Below are 16113 nucleotides of genomic sequence, written 5' to 3'. Positions count from 1 at the left end.
TTAAGTGTGTGTAATGGTTTGACAATGTATGTGACTTCTAAAAGCCTCCTATTTTAAAATGGAAATTGGACTTCTCCGTAAGGTCTGCAGATCTTAGCAAATATGCCCAGGCAGTTACCAAAGGGGGCTTGCAAATCTGGAGAATGATCTTCCTATTTAATTTGGCCTCAGCCCTCCCCCTTTCAGGCAATACTTACACTTGCTGTGTTTCCTGCCTTTGCCTTTTCATTTTGTTAACTGTTTTGATTTGTAAAATACGATGCCTCACACTGCACTCCTTTATGATGATTTACGGTGCTGTTCTTATCTTTCACCTTAAATCCTTGATAAGAACATTTTAAAAAATGAAATTGCTACCTGACACTATTATAAAATCTTGGCTGGCAGCCAGGGGAGAAACAAGAGTTGGGGGGAGCAAAGGGAGACTGAGTTTAGCGAAAGGAAGGATTTTAAAGGAATGGTATAGCACTGCTTTTTTTCTGAATCTTATAAGCCTTTTATTGTTTGTCAAATGGAGCATTAATTCAGCTTTATCAATGCCCCTGGCTATTGTATACTGATCCAGCGGGTGGGGAGAGGGTGAGTGGAACCTTTGTTAGGCAGAGTAATCTGCGTTTGAGGCCTGAAGATGAAGCTTGTGAATATGCCTTGGGAGGGATGGATGGATAGATAGATGGGATAGAGGAGTCCTGGTGTGGTGCTGTAGGATTAGCACTGGATTTCTAATTACAAAGTCAGTGGTTCAAACCTACCAACTGTTCCTCTGAAGCCCTATACAGAGTTGTTCTGAGTCAGAATCACTCAACAACACCTTTATAAGGAACCCTGGTAGTGAAACAGTTACGTGTTCAGCTGCTAATGGAGAGGTTGGCAGTCCAAACCCACCAGTGACTCTGAGGCAGAAAGACGGCCTGCTGCCATAAAAATTGTTGTTGTTAAGTACCGTTGAGTTGGTTCCGACTCTGTATAAGGTTTCCAAGGAGCGGCTGGTAAGCTTGAACCACCAACCCTTTAGTTCAGACCAATCTTGCAGTCCAGCACATTAACCCACAGTGCCACACCAGGCCTCTTTTGTTGTTGTTGAGTGCCATTGAGATGGTTACAACTCATAGTGACCCTGTATAGGGTTCCCAAGGAGTGACTGGTGAGTTTGAACTGCCAACCTTGCTGTTCAAACCAACCTGGAGGTTGACTGCTTATCCTATAGTGCCACATTGTTGTTGTTGTTGTTGTTAAGTGCCATTGAGTTGATTCAGATCCATAGCAACCCTGAATAGGGTTTCCAAGGAGCCACTGGTGAGCTTGAACCACTTACCTTGCAGTTCAAACCAACTTTGCGGTCTAGCGCGTTAACCCTAGTAAACCCATGAGACAGTTGGGTCACCATGAGTGGAAATGGACTCAAGGGCACATGACAGCAACAACAACAATCCTGTGTACAGCCTGGAGCACATGCCACTCCCAACTATCAGCATCCCAGATTCCCTCTCCTGTCCTCTTCAAGACAGGACAAGGGAACATCTCCTCTCGAGGTGGCATCTACGCTGGCTGACTTGTTGTAGTGAGACTTTCAACTTTGTTTGGCTGTGTTGTGTGTCTAGAGATGCCCATTTATCCACAACAAGCATCAGTGATGGGGGACATCCGTAAATAGAGCTGTCTGAAGCAGCAGGTCGTTTAAATTCTAATACAGTGATTTAATGAACTCTTGTGTTTAATTCCTATGACTCAGAGAAGACAGCCATTCTCTCCCCACAATGGAGCTCCTTAACTCATCTCAGTTCTGACTGGTGATTTCATTATTATTATGATGACTGGAGAACTTCACTCTGAATGTTAGAATAACAGGTTTCCAAAGTGTCTGACAGAGAGGGGGGTTGAAGAATAATGGTTATAGGGCCACAGAGCACCTGGAACAGATATTATTCTAGCTGAGTCCTCCGAAGGGCCAGATATTTATGGTGTTTATGGACCTAGACGGTCGGGTGGTGGCAGGGGCACTCCGGCATGCTCTGGCAGCTAGATGAGAACCCAGTGCGTAGCTGGTGATGGTGGGGCAATTGTGCCCAATTTATCATACACCTTATAAAAATATAATCCACCAGCAGAATGACTGCTTTTGGAAAATGTCTTGTCTCTTTTCAGTCGAGACTGGAGACAACCAGACAAGGTTCGGTGGTAACGAATAAAGAAACATTACTTTCTGAACACAATCTTCTGTTACCAGTCACTTTCAACAGACATTCAATCAAAATGCTAATAGCGGCAGCAACAAGGGAATGGCAGTTATTGTAATACTAATTGATTGGTTGGAGGGTGGGTTTTGATAAGTACAGCCGAAGATTTCTGAAATATGATTCTCTTTAATTACAGCGACGCTAATAAAAATGAACAAATGATTTAATGATGATTTCCTGGGTAATGACTTAAAGATTTTGTTAAGAGTTTAAAATGAGAAATGGTGGAAACTCACCAGATAAATAGGGCCCTGGTGGGTGGCCTTGTCTTTATCAAACCCAAGCATGTGGATTCAAACCCACTGAATGCCCTAGGAAGTCAGTGGGACCTGCTGGAGACAAGAGCAGTAAAGGCCTCCCTCTCTCATGTGGCCACTGATGATCAGGCCATGGATTGATCCTGCCTTGAAGTCATTGGAGTGAGGTCTGGGAGTGGAGAGCAGGTTACACTGAGCCATCTGAGTGTTCTCTGTGGGTTACCCCAGGCAGCTCTGCCTACTGCGCTGAGTGAGCCCTACTCTACCAGTGGGGGACTGCCCTGTAGCTTGAGGCTCTTGAGCTTCAAGCTCTCCTCACAAAACCACTGCCTGCTCTCCTTCCTCTGTTCTCCAGACTCTCTTCTGGTTCTAGCAGGACAGCAGGGATCTGTTGTGGTCCACCGAATTCGTACTGGCTAATTTGGGGGAGTAAATTGCACCCACCTTTTCTTCCTAGTCTGTTTTAATCCCCCATGAAACCTGTTCGGTATCACTGTTGTGATACTTAACATTACTTAAGAGTAATGTTAAATGTCTGAGTCGGTTCCAATTTACAGTGACCCTATATAGAGTCTCCAAAGATGGGCTGGTGAGTTTGAAGTGCTGACCTTGCGGTTAGCAGTCCAGTGTTTATCCTATGATGTCACACCAGTTCAGTATCACAGCAACGTGTAAACCTCCATTGAGGGACTGGCTGCACATGTGCGGTACTCTGATGGAATTGAACTGTCTCTGACGTGGGAGGCGAGAATGTTATCACAGGTTTGTGAACAAAAGAGCAATTAAAACTGACCCTCAGAGTCCTGGTGTGACTCTGTGGGATAAAGCACTGGACCACAAGGTCTGTTTGAACCACAAGGCCAGTGGTTCAAATTCACCGGCTGCTCCTTGGAAACCCTATACAGGGTTGCTGTGAGTCAAAATTGGCTTGACGGCACTTAACAACAACAACTAGGTACTCGAAGGCACACTGGTGGTGCAAGGACACTCCCTGGGAGAAAGATGGGGCTGTCTACTCCCTTTAGATGTACAGCCTTGGAAACCCCATGTAGCAGTTCACTCTGTCTATGGCTTATTATGAGTCAGAATCGATTCTGTGGCAGTGGGGCAGAGTAGCTTCTCAGATTGCACAGCTGAGGGCTGGTGGTTCCATCTAATAATGTGGGGGTCACTTTGGTGGAAGGAGCACAGTTTAGGAATTGAATCAGTTGTTCTGTTTGAAATTCTAGTTGGAATCCTAATGACTATTTGGAGTAGATACAAAACAATGCACCAGAAAGAAAAGACGGGGAAAAAAGCCTATCTCTGGAGAAAGGAAAGAACTCACCCAAAGGTTTTTGCATAAACATCATTAAGGAAGGGGTTGTTTCTGGGGAACCCTGAGGAGATTTTCTTGTCAGTGTGGTAGACAGTGAAACATGAAGATGGAGTGATCCATCCCCCAAACGCTCCCATTTTGGCATCACTAAGAGTTCCCCTGTGCTTTTCAATTTCAATTCTTCCAGCGGGTTTTATGAAAGAGGTTGCATCCAGGAGACAAAGCATGGGGCAAACTTAGCTGCCACTGCGTCTGCCCCCGCCAGGAGAAAGATCATGAAGGTGTCCCTTAGTACATGGCACCATAGGATAAGCACTGGACCACAAGGTCAGCAAACCCTATTGTTAGGAGTCAGATCTGATTCTTTAGCACTTGATAACAACAACAACAACAACAACAACAGACTTGGTTGGCAGCACTTGTTAGTCTGTGTAGAGTGTCCTGGGTTCACCAGGAATGCCCTAGAAAGACCCATGCTGGGTGTCCAGCCCTGAGTCTCTCAGATTAAATGGCCTGACCTCGAAGGAGAGCTCATTCTTTGTGTCCCTAACCATGCAAATCATGGGTGGGGCAGGGCTCCCTGGGGTGGCTGCTGTTCTGACAGTCTAATTGGTTAAAAGAAAAAAAAAAAAAGAACAGAAAACAGATTTTTATTTTTGGGGTGGGTGTGGGGCTTAATTGGGGCAGAGAGGCAGTGCTAACCTTCCTTTCAATTTGTCAAGCTTTCTTTCAAAAGATCTACCAAAGAAGAAAGCGTAATTAATAGGCTTGAAGTCATTTCCGATGTGTCAGGATTTCTGCCTTGCTTCCAAGTGATAATGTTCGCCGGCTCCAGGCCTCTAGGGAGCCTTCCGTCTTATTAACTTGTCTAGGAGAAACAGGGAGTGGGGACAGCTAGGGCCAGTGGGTGACAGGAAATAAAGATTTGTGGTGTAGTGAGCTGTAAACACTCGGGCCGAATAAGTTTAGGTGTGGGGAGTTAGGGCTGTATAGGGTTGGAGGGAGTTCTTCGCAGGAAGCAGAGGCCGGGTTTCCTGGGTCCAATGACCATTAACCTGAGTGGAGGAGTTAGCTAGTCTGGCTAACCCTGAGGGAAGAGTTGCTCTTAACGAGCAAGGAGGTCCTTGGCAGTTTTTGTGTGTGTTCACCTCTTCACCCCACCTTCCCTCTCATCGTTCCTTAAAAAGGAAGGCCATCCCCCAACACAACAGTCTTTGGTCTTCTCAGTAATTATTCCTGGAAGTTGCCTACCCTCACTCAGCCCCCAAACTTCTGACTTTTTACAAAGTCCGTATGTAAAAGAGCTTGTATTACGTGTGTGCCTCATTGTACACATGGCACCCCCAGACTTGGCCACTTAAAATTGAGCACCTAGCCCCTACCCCAGTGGGTTTATGATGTGGGAAAACAAGCTCAGCTCCCCTTTCGCAATTAGTGGATTCGATTGCATAGCACTGGGGAATGAAGTCTTGAATGTGTACAGGAGTCCTGGTCTCCTTCGTTTATCATAGTACTTCACCATTGTGACTCCTCATGTAATGGATCTTTGTCCTTCACCCCATCCTCAGTGGGAGAAAAAAAAAATACTATTTTAAAATTGAATGAATGGGTAATAGTCATTGCTAGACACTACTGAGTCTTCTATCTGCATTCTCTCATTTAATTTACCGGATAGATGATTGATGCTCAGGGAGGGTAAGCATCTAGACTGAGGTTACACAGCCAGTGTGAGGTGTGGAGACTAGGATCTGAACCCAAGTATCCCATTGAGAGCAAGGCATTGACACTTGGCAGAGAGACATTTTAATGGAAGCCCAAGGCCCTGCCGAGTGGAGAAAGGGATTTTAAAGAGAGTGAGAGACTATTCCCTAGTTGAGACCTTTGACACCAAAGCATTTGGTTGACACTGGAGCAGAAGTAAATATGGTCAACTGAACAAGAAGTCACATGACCTCCTAACTCTGCCTCAGTTGTCTTTTCTGAGCCAATTAGGAGAAATCTCAGTAGGATGGAAAGTAAATGCACACACCAATGCCACTTCCAGGGCAAGGCATATTTTTAAAAGCTGGGATATCGGATGAAGGTGCCTTTTGTTGGTACCAGGCTTGTGGACCTCAAAGCCATCCACGGGAAGAGTGTTCCAGGTGCCCTTCAGGATCAATCTGAGCGCAGATCTCCATGATTTCATATACTTTAGGCCTTTACTTTTTTTTCTTTTGTTGTAAAAGTGCTTAAGAAGAAAAAGTTGAATTTGTATAGGAAGACTGAGGTAAATTCTGCCAGCTTCAGCTGTAGGCAAGCTGTTTCTCACATACTAGGCTTTCATTGCTTAAAAGAGCAATGTTTGGATTTTTGGAGGAGTCATAGGGAAGGAGCAGAATGTCTCTCTTTTAATTTTTTTCTCAGTCTTTTTTTTTTTTTCCCTTTTTTTTTTTTAAAAAAAAATTCCTGGGACCAAATCAAAAGTTAGGCAGAGATCCAAATTCATTCTCTGTGTTTTCTTCATCTGATTATGTTTGAAACCTGACTGGAAATTTTTGACCTGGGTAAGACAGGAGATTCAGAGCATTTTTCCTTTTCCAAGGAAAACTCAGAGCAGGATCAGATAGTTTGCACATCCAAGGTGTACACACACACACAGACACACACACACACACACACACACACACACCCTCTGCCTCTAGTCTGATTGAATCCACATTTCAGAGTCTGTTTTGAGTGTGTTCTGTGCTGGTATCCTTCCACCCCAGGCCTCACCTCACAGGAGAATATATTAGGAGCCACTTTTCTGTTAATCCAAAAAGTAGGAATTGACTGGCAGGGACAGGGGAGAGTCTTGGAAGATATGATTTAGAAATGTGCTTATTACACCAATTAAATGAAGAGAATGATTATTATTCACATGGATGGCCTTCTCCCTATGATTTTTTAAAAAGGTTTTTTGCTGGTTTATTCAAAGCGGTTTAGAACTCATATAAAGGCTTACTTCTGTGGAGCACTGAGGGCTTTCTCAATTAAACCATGAACTGAGAAGGAATGAAAGTCCTTTTATTTCAGTGCTAGTATGAAAACAGGTATGGGAGGCACAGGGAGCAGTACTATCTCTCAGACTAAATAATGCCGCCTTATTTGAGGCAGATGCAGAGTATACAAGGGTTCACCTTTCCTGTCTGCATCCTAGATTCTTCCTGCTAATTTGTTTGTTGTTTGAGAGGCAGGTCCTCCTCAAACTAGCCTGGGCTGGAGAGTCAGGTTGACCGCTGACTCTTCCCCTGGTGTGAGCTTGCTGGTTGCTACCAGGGAGGGCGCTGTTCTAGGTGGGGAGCACTGACAGAGGTGGCTGTTGTTGTTGTTGTTATGTGCCATCGAGTCGGTTCCGACCCATAGCGACCCTGTATAGGGTTTCCGAGGGTGTAAATCTTTACGGGAGTAGCAAGCCTCATCTTTCTCCCGCGGAGCAGCTGGTAGTTTCGAACTGCTGACCTTAAGGTTCGCAGCCCTATTCGTAACCACTACGCCACCAGAGCTCCTTGACAGAGGTGGCTAGAGGAGGCATATTGGCTGTAGACTGGGACGAGGTAGCAATTGGATTGGAAATTGGTGTTCAGCCAAGGGTAGAAATCAGGTGCACGAAGCAAACTGGTTGCTGTTTAAAGTCTGTCTGTCTCCAGCGTACCCATAGGTCACTCATGTACACATAAGTACATTCTCAAGCCCACCTTCCACCCAACTTGACCTCCTTCTCTCTCACCCATGGCTGAAATCTTAGCTTCCAAGCACAGGTTTTGATGTTAATAGCGAGACATTTCCCAGTTGGCCTGAGAGGCTTCTCACTGGGCTCTGAAGGTAGAAATGAAAGGACTTAAAGGGGCTGCAGATGTCAAACTGGAAACACTGTGGAAAAACAAGCCCTAACCGTGTCCACTGCTGGGGACAGAGGTTGGCTGGGAGGTGGCTCCTGTGGAAAGTTCTATACCTTTCCCAATCCCAGTCTGCTCTCACCATTTGACTGTAGCCCCCAAACAAGGCCAACAACCTGACTTTGCTTAGACCCTTCAGCTTCCAGAAGGGTTGACTCCTCTACTGCACACGGACTTTCCTGAGCCTTGGGTGTCTGTTGCATGCCCTATGACCTAATTGCAGCTTCCGAGGTTAGACCCCGGATTCATAGAGAAACTTGGTGTTATCACTTTTTCCACAACTGGAAACAATTGCTGAGTGCCACCCTCCCAATCTTTTTTTTTTCCTCTGTCTTATTAATTATTAACTTCTGTCTGTGATCACACATTGTTTGCAGTCCTGATTCATCTTTTTAATGTCCAGCTTATATGTGCCTGAGAGCATGGTCCTGACGTCAATGTTGACCATAGTGACGCAACAGGACAGAGTAGAACGGCCCATGGAAGTAAGCAGCCACATCTTTCTCTGGGCAGTGTGACTGGTAGGTTTGAACCTCCGATCTTTTGGTTAGCAGTGAACCCCTGATCCATTGTCCCACCTCAAATCATTTTTAGAAGATACGTTGAAACATCAAGTATTAATAACCCAGGAATCCCAGGACTGTTGGCCACCACCATTTTATAGAGTCGCGACCAAATTGTCCCGAGTTAGTGCTGATGGGCTGGAGAATGTGCCCCTTTTGAGTGAACACTTCACCATCAGAAAGAAAGAAAGAGAGAGAGAGAAAGAGAAAAATTAGCCTAAAATGTTTTGTTGTTGTTGCTTAAAGAATTTTGAACCCCACTAAGAATAATGGAACGTGTCTGGTATGTTCAAAAGGGAAGTCAGAAATTGCCAGGTTGGTAATGAAGCCCTTCATTATCTGTGCCCACCCATCCCCACACGTCAGCCAGCACAAGGTCCCTCAAGACACTTAACGGCTCCAGAGCTTCAGTAAGCAGCCTTGACGGCTGGACTATTGGGCACAGCGCTGAACCAGGGGCCACGGAGAATGCCAGGAAGTGGCCAGCTCGAAATTGCCCAGTTGAGAGCTGCTTGAGAGGCCAAAATGAATGTTAGTATCATTCGCTTGTGCAGTTTTTCAAAATTCAGCCCCAGGTCTTCGTGGACCTCTAAATGGGTTTTGATTTCCTAGGCTGGGATGAAAAGTGAAAGAGGCATTTATTTGGTAGGAGGTAAGAACAGAACATTTGAACTGCTTTTAAATCACACGAAGACGCCCTTTCTTCTCCCCAACTTTCACACTTCTGCTCTGGTGCTGAGGCTGAGAGGTGGGTCTTGAAGCTCACTGGAAATGTATTGGCTCAGGACCACTAGAGCGAGAGTCCTTGTCGCAGAGGTGGGTGAGATGTGCGGGCAGTCCAGTCAGTGGGCCTTTGTGGCAGTCCCTCCTCCTGGCTGAGAGATAACTGTGTTTATCAGGAGAGAAGCTGAGAGGAAGCAAGCACTGACCTTTCTGTGATGGATGGATGGCAAACTTTTCTTGTGAAGCAAAGGCAACCACAGTTTGTCTTTTTCAAGAGGAGGAGAAATTTAAAGTGAAGCTCCAGAGAGATAAGTTGTTGGGTTTTTTGTTTTTTAAAGTCTGGCGCATCATATCAGTTTAAGGATTCTAGGAGGGCCCTGAAAATGGCAGAGACCTCAATTTCCCCCCTTATGTGCTCCCTAACTAGAGAGGTTTGCAAAGCTTAAGGGGATTAATGCTCTTTAAACCTCTGCACTGCTTCCTGCTCCTCCTGGGATCTGGGTGCTAATAAAGATGTACCAGCTTGGAAAGGCTGGTAAACACTGCTTTGTTGCCACGGCAACAGGCGAAACAAGACCGTTGCGGAGTATTGCTAACAAGAGTCCTTATGATCAAGAGTTTAAGGAGGGGAGGAAAAAGATTGGGGCGGGGGGGCAGGCAGGTTCTTAAAAATGCAGAGAGTCTTGGCGAGGTAATTAGACTTGGTGCTCTCAAAGTAAATTTATAGTTTTATGGAACATTAGAGAGTGCCTTGTCGCTCACAAAGTCGCCTGCCATCAAGTACAACCAACAGCATAATCACTGAAAGCCGCCAGCATCTGCTGCCAGAGGTTCCAGTGAGGCTGGGGCATGTGTCCAAGACACCTTTAAGCTTTTCCTTCCTCTTCTCTCCTTCCCCTCAGCAAATAGTCATTTTGTATGTTTGCTTGGTTGCAAAGTCTTAAAAAAAACAAAAAAAAGCTCTGTTTCCTGCCTCCCTGGTGTTGAAAGGCATGAGGGATGTTATTGTTATTAACAACAGCTTACTCTTATCAGAAAGCACTCCGCATGTCTGGTCCAGTGGTAGAATTCTCACCTTCCACGAAGGAAGCCCAGGTTTGACTCCCAGCTGAGGCACCATCTGTAGTGGAGGCTAGCGTGGTTGCTGTGGTGCTAAGTAGGTTTCCATGGAGTTTCCAGACTAGGAAGAAAGACCTGGCAATCTACTTCCAAAAAAACAGCCGACAAGAACCCTGTGGATGGTGCAGAATTCCCGTTGTGCATGGGGTCACCGTGAGTGGCTCCAGCTGGCCCTAACAGTGGTCACGGCAGGGAACTGGACTGAACACTTCACTTGGTACCTCACTGCTCCTTCTGACAAACCGACTGCACTGTTACATGACATTTGTTGTTCCGATGATGGAGCAGAGGTTAAGGAATTAGCCAACAAGTGGCAGAGTCCAAGCTCTAAAGGGTGGACAGCCTAAACTGCGATTGTAGACCTACAGAGACAGACCTGCAGCTGTCATTTTCATTCTTGAGTCCTGAGTGACTTCTGCAGCCCTTGCTGAGATCTTCTGCCTGGACGTGCTGAGGCTTCCCAGCCAGCCTGGCACTCTGACCTCACAGTCCTTCTCCACTGGATCTGGGCACCACTGCTGAGCAAGTTGGAAATGCTTATATTTCTGATCTGTGTTTTAAAGTCCTGTGGGAAGTAGGGGAGAAGCTAGTTGGGTCGGGGCCATTAAGGAGGCCCCACTGACTTGGGGTCCCCCCTTCTGGGCCATCTTGGGGTCTTGACCTGGCCCCCTCCCTTGCACAGTTGGTCTATATAGGCTCGCCCTACCATCTGCACCCCCACCATGCCCCTTCAGGCAGCCACCACAACTCTCCCTGGCAGCTCTTGGAGGGTTCCCTGCCTCTAGGCCTGCCCCTTTTTAATCCGTTCCCCTCCAGGGAGATCTTTCTGAGATGCCAGATCATACCAGACTTGGTGGCTTCCCACCCACCTGCTTTCATGTGACCAGCAACAGTGTTCTGCTTGATCTAGCCCTGCCTTCCTCCCTGCTCCCTCCTCAGCCTCCTAACTGTTACAGTATTAACCCCACGCACCTTTCCTTGACTGATTCCTTAGGGTCTCTAGACTCAGCGTAGACCCACCCTGGTCTAAACAGGCCTTCCTCCTTCCTGAACACTCTGAATATAACTGTTTTTTGCTCATTCTGTGTTTGTCCAATAACTGTGAACTTAAACAGTAGGTGACCGTGTTTTGTTCATCCCCACTACGTGGAACACAATTAGTTGCCATCAAGTCATTTGTAACTGATGGCAACCCCATGTGTTTTAGGGTAGAACTATGTTGTCATAGAGTTTTGAATGTCTGTGACCTTTTGGAAATAAATCACCAGGACTTTCTTCCGTGGTGTCTCAGGGGTGGAATCAAACCTCCAACCTGTGAGTTAACAGCTGACCACTTAACCGTTTTTACCACCCAGGGACTCCTAAGATATTAGAGATTCAATAAGTGCTTATTCACTGAACAAAGGATAGTGTTTATTGTCACTAGATTGTTATGACAAGAGACACCGTGATTTTTTGAAATCACGTGAGTTGCCTAAGTAAGGTCACACCACTGGAATCTCCATGTCCGGCCAGGAATCCGCCTCTCCCTGCAGCCAGGGCAGGCTGCCTAGCCTCAGACCCACCACTTCCTGTTGTGACTATTACGTTCCTTGTCTCAGTGTAGCCTGGAGTACTTTACACTCTCACTGGTAATGGTAACGCAGTCTTTGAGCTTTGTTGCTTGTAAATTCCTTTTATGCTGATAAACTTGAAACTGGATTGGAATTGAATGTGGGGACATTGTCCAGTATCCATCAAGAAGGTAATGGTAAACATTTAGTGTTTTCCTCTTCCTCCTTCCCCACAGGAGGTAGGATTTGAATTTGGGGAGCAATAGCAGTTGATTAAGTTGCAGCGGAGCTTGCCCTAAAAGGAAATGATGGATAATCCGTTTAGGGCTGGCTTGCTTGCTTTCCCGCTCCTGATTTCCTTGGCCACTTTTTCAATTACCAACTGTATTTAGCTTGGTTTGCTCGCCGTAACTCATTTCCCCTTCCTCCAGGATCTGCAGGGAAGTTGTAATGTAATGTTGGAGTAGTGACATCTAATTATTTCCCTGAGACATCAGTTAGAAATGCAAGAATACATCTTCCTTGAGGTGGACATAGAAGGGGTGCAGGTCTGTGAAGCAGAAAACATCATTGCAACACATTGGTCTTGCAGATATCTGGAGGGAGTTCAAAGCATCGTGTAACTTCACAGCCTGCTGGTCATTGGAACTGGTTAGAGCCATAGGACCCTCCTGGTGGAAAGGTCATAGGATTGATGTCCCAGGTGGACTCCTTGGCTGGTGGCCTGTTGCCATGAATTGAGCTTAATTGGTGCTCACTAGTGAAGGAAAGCTTTGTAGAGCTGTTGCTGAGAATGGGTTCACACCATTATAGTCAGAGCTTTATTTTTATTTCTTTAGGTCATATCTTTAAGGTGTCTTAAAAGATACGCTTATCTACACATTCTTTTCACCTGTCCCATTTTGATAGCTTGAGGACCTCTCTACAGTACTATAAAGGGAAAAAGAGATTAAATTAGCATCCAAAGTTAATATGTATGCAAACTGGCCCTTAGTGTTCACTAGTGTTCGTGTGTGAGGCATTGGTGGTTCCAGACCTTTCATGCAAGAGTTTAAGGAACGATTCCTAGCCAGTGCATCTCAATGCAGGTACCACCCACATGTCACTGGAGGCTTGTGTGTTGCTATAATGTTAAACAGGTTTCAGTGGAGTTTCCAGACTCAGACAAACTAGAAGGAAAGGCTTGCCAATGTACAAAAGAGAGAAAGAAAGACAGGAAAGGAAAGAAAGAAAGAAGAAAGAAACAGAGAGAGAGAGAGAGAAACTTCTATGGCTCACAATCCTGGGGATGGTTTGGGACTGGGCAGTGTTTTGTTCAGTTGTGCATGTGGTCCTCATGAGTCAGGGGTGACCCCATAGAAGCTAACAGAGCAACAATGGTGTACAGTCTAAAATGGGTATATGGCCCTATCGGGGTCCGGCCTCGACAGGGAAGTTTGGTTCACGAAGTAGGGAGATCTGGCAGCGAAAGAGATAGAAAAAGAATATACACAAAGACGCAACGAGAGAGACAAAGAGACACCCCGAAACCAGAGTGGATGCAAGACTGGCGGGAAGACCCTGGATTGCAGGCATCATGGCCCCTGCAGGCAGTAATGCACACTGGGTTAAATCTGTGCCCTTCTTTTTATTTCAGGGAGGGATTTTACACAAAGGAAGAAGGAGATTATTAAGACAGGGTACAGAAGTGAAATGTGATTAATCATTCAAAACAGGACACAATGATTTACAGGAACAAATTCTAAAATATACATCGCAAATTATCTTAATATTCTAACATCCTTAATTTTCAAAAAGTCAAGCAAATTGTTATAAGTTACTTTTTAGGTTCAAATCCTAAGGCAGCGACTCGAGGTTTCTCAAGGCTAATTAACATACCTATAGCACTTAATGTCTAATGGGTAAAAGTGAGAAAAGGATTCAAAAGGTCTGGAAGGAGTCCAGCTGTTTCAGCTACCTGTCTTAAGCCTTCAGAAGGAAGAGGGACACCTGGGGACAATTAGAAGGGCTGACACTATTATTCCTTGAACAATACTCCGGAATTCACCATTCTACTTTGAGTGAATTCCTTGAGCAGATTGTCTCCAGAGCCTCCCAGCAAATTTGCCTTTGGAACTTTTACGGCCTCTGCTTTAGGAGGGGTTTTTATATTAATATTGTACATGGATACTAAGAGCTCATGTATTAAGTTAATATCAAACATAACTGAATAATTTGATAAAGAACAGTTTGGACATGCTTGCCAAGTGGCCAGAATTTGTTCCACAGAGAGATTTGTTCCAAGAACCCTATGCACTGCCAACACAGTGGAGACATTAAGAGAGGCACATGAGAAACCATTTTCTCAGAAGGTACAATCACTGGAGTTAGAAGCATAGAATGAATAATAAGACCAAAGAAAATTATACAGAGGTAGCCCAACAGTGAGTTCGTAAAAGCCAATGAACTCGGGACATCAGGAGGTCACTTCCTTGGCCCTCAGGGTCCCTGGCTGGCAATCCTGAATGGAGCCTCCGTGTTGGATTTTCGTCCATGACACAGGGCCTCAATATCTCAGTGATTTGCGATCCCCAACATGGCCCTATTTCATCAGCAGTTAAATGAAGGCTTGAAATGGTGCAGGGATTTACCCAAGATGGTCTGTGAGTGGAGTTGGAGCTCACTGTTGGGATAAAGTTGTCATTTTGTGCTGTTGGGTGACCCTCTAGGACGGAGTAGAACTGCCCCCATGGGATTTTCAAGACTGTAATCACTGACCTGTCAGTTGGCAGCAGAGCACTTAACCACTGTGCTCCTGTTGGTTTGTAGTGTTGTTGTTGTTGTTAAGTGCCTTCAAGTCTGTTCCGACTCATAGCAACCTGTATAAGATTTCTGAGGAGTGGCTAGTTTGAACTGTCAAACTTGATTTCAACCGCCGCACCAGGACTCCTAGGTATGGAGTTGTTGCGTTAAGTGCCATTGATTCCCTTCCGGTTCATAGCGACCCTGTATAGGGTTTCCAAGGAGCGCTGGTGAGTTTGAATTGCTGACCTTGTGATTTGCAGTCTAGTGCTGATCCTACAGCGCCACGCCAGGTGGAGGTCCTGGAAGAGCATTCCTCATCCCTCTCCGAGGAGAACACAGTGAGAAGTTAAGTTAGAGTGGCAAATACATACCTGACTAAGAACTGTTCTCTGAAGAGCACACTGGCTGAACCCCTGCACTGGGGAGACTCCCACAGTCCTGGGGAAAGAACTTTTGTCAGTGGGAGGCTCTTTCTGAAAGGGAGAAAGAGTTGATGCCAGCTTATTTTTTCCAACTGACCTTATGCTTTGGGAATAAGATGAAGCCAACAGTGTTACAGAACAGGGGCTGGAGACCTTTCCCCAAAACTTCATGATGGAATCTTAAGGCATCTGCCCCATTTCCTTTCCCTTCCTAATGGGTAACTGCTTTGCAACGCATTCATCAATGCCAGCTCACTTCTGAGTCACTGTCTACCCCCTGTGTACTCTCTGAGCTAGTTTATTTAGCCAAAGGAGAACCCAGCCAGGTAGGACTGTGGCTCAGGAACGAGGGCTGTCAGCTGCTCCTCACAGCCCTGGGCTAGGTGCTTCCACTGGGAACTCAGACTTTGCAGTGGTTCCTGGGGAGTCAAGGAGAAATACGGGGTGTCTCTTGGGAATGCAGAGTCCTTGATTCCCAAATGCTGTAGATGAGGGAGAAGCAGCCCCAATTTGGGTCTGAGTTAATGAGGTGAAACAGCAGAGCAGTTTTTCCTGGGCACTGAATATTTCTTCTGATCGTTCAGGTCCATAAACAAAGCAGCCAAGTCAGCGGATTGTCAGCGTTCCAGCCGTAGTGCCCCCGGGACTGCGTTTGACTTTAGTCTCCACCTTTTCTGGATTTTGGGGTTTCATGGTTTATTTTGTTAAGAAGGCTCTGGGGAGGGGAGAGGCACTTCTCCGAACAGCCCCTTCCTCGCCCACCTCCCATTTTCCGAGAGTGTTCAGGGGTGGAGTGAGCTTGCCGGCTGCTGCTGTGGGAAGCTGACAAAATATTTAGATAAAAGCTCTGGGGAAAAGGGCCTGCTTATAGATTAGGAAGAGGAACTCTAAGCCGTCTCACAGTCGTGGTGTCGGCGTGTAACGTGCCTCTATAATTATACCTCTTCAACACTGCCATTTCTAGTCGCCACACAGCCATCAGAGTGAAGACGGGCTCGCTAAAAATGGCCAAGAACAGGCTTTTTTAAAAAGACAGTTAATGATCCAGAGCTATAAATAGTGTCCTTGCAACAGATAGCAAAGATTGTTTTATCTCCATTTGGGTTCCGCAGTTTGGGCCTTAACGCCCCTGAGAAAGTATGTTGAGGCAGGTGTGTCTGCCCCTCCCTGAAACCTCTGAAATCTTGGAGACTCCTAGCCTTCTAGTGAGACCATCG

The 16113-nt window shown here is 45.9% G+C and overlaps 1 protein-coding gene across 2 annotated transcripts in view; it reads left to right on the top strand.

The window, feature by feature from the left end:
- Window positions 1-16113, top strand: part of MSI2 (musashi RNA-binding protein 2) — a 471101-nt gene that overhangs the window by 326948 nt on the left and 128040 nt on the right. The gene's annotated exons all lie outside the window — the stretch shown is intronic.

The sequence above is a fragment of the Chrysochloris asiatica genome, unplaced genomic scaffold, assembly GCF_000296735.1.
Source record: "Chrysochloris asiatica unplaced genomic scaffold, ChrAsi1.0 scaffold00007, whole genome shotgun sequence".
NCBI lineage: Eukaryota > Metazoa > Chordata > Mammalia > Afrosoricida > Chrysochloridae > Chrysochloris > Chrysochloris asiatica.
This window is presented reverse-complemented; position numbering and strand designations above follow the sequence as displayed.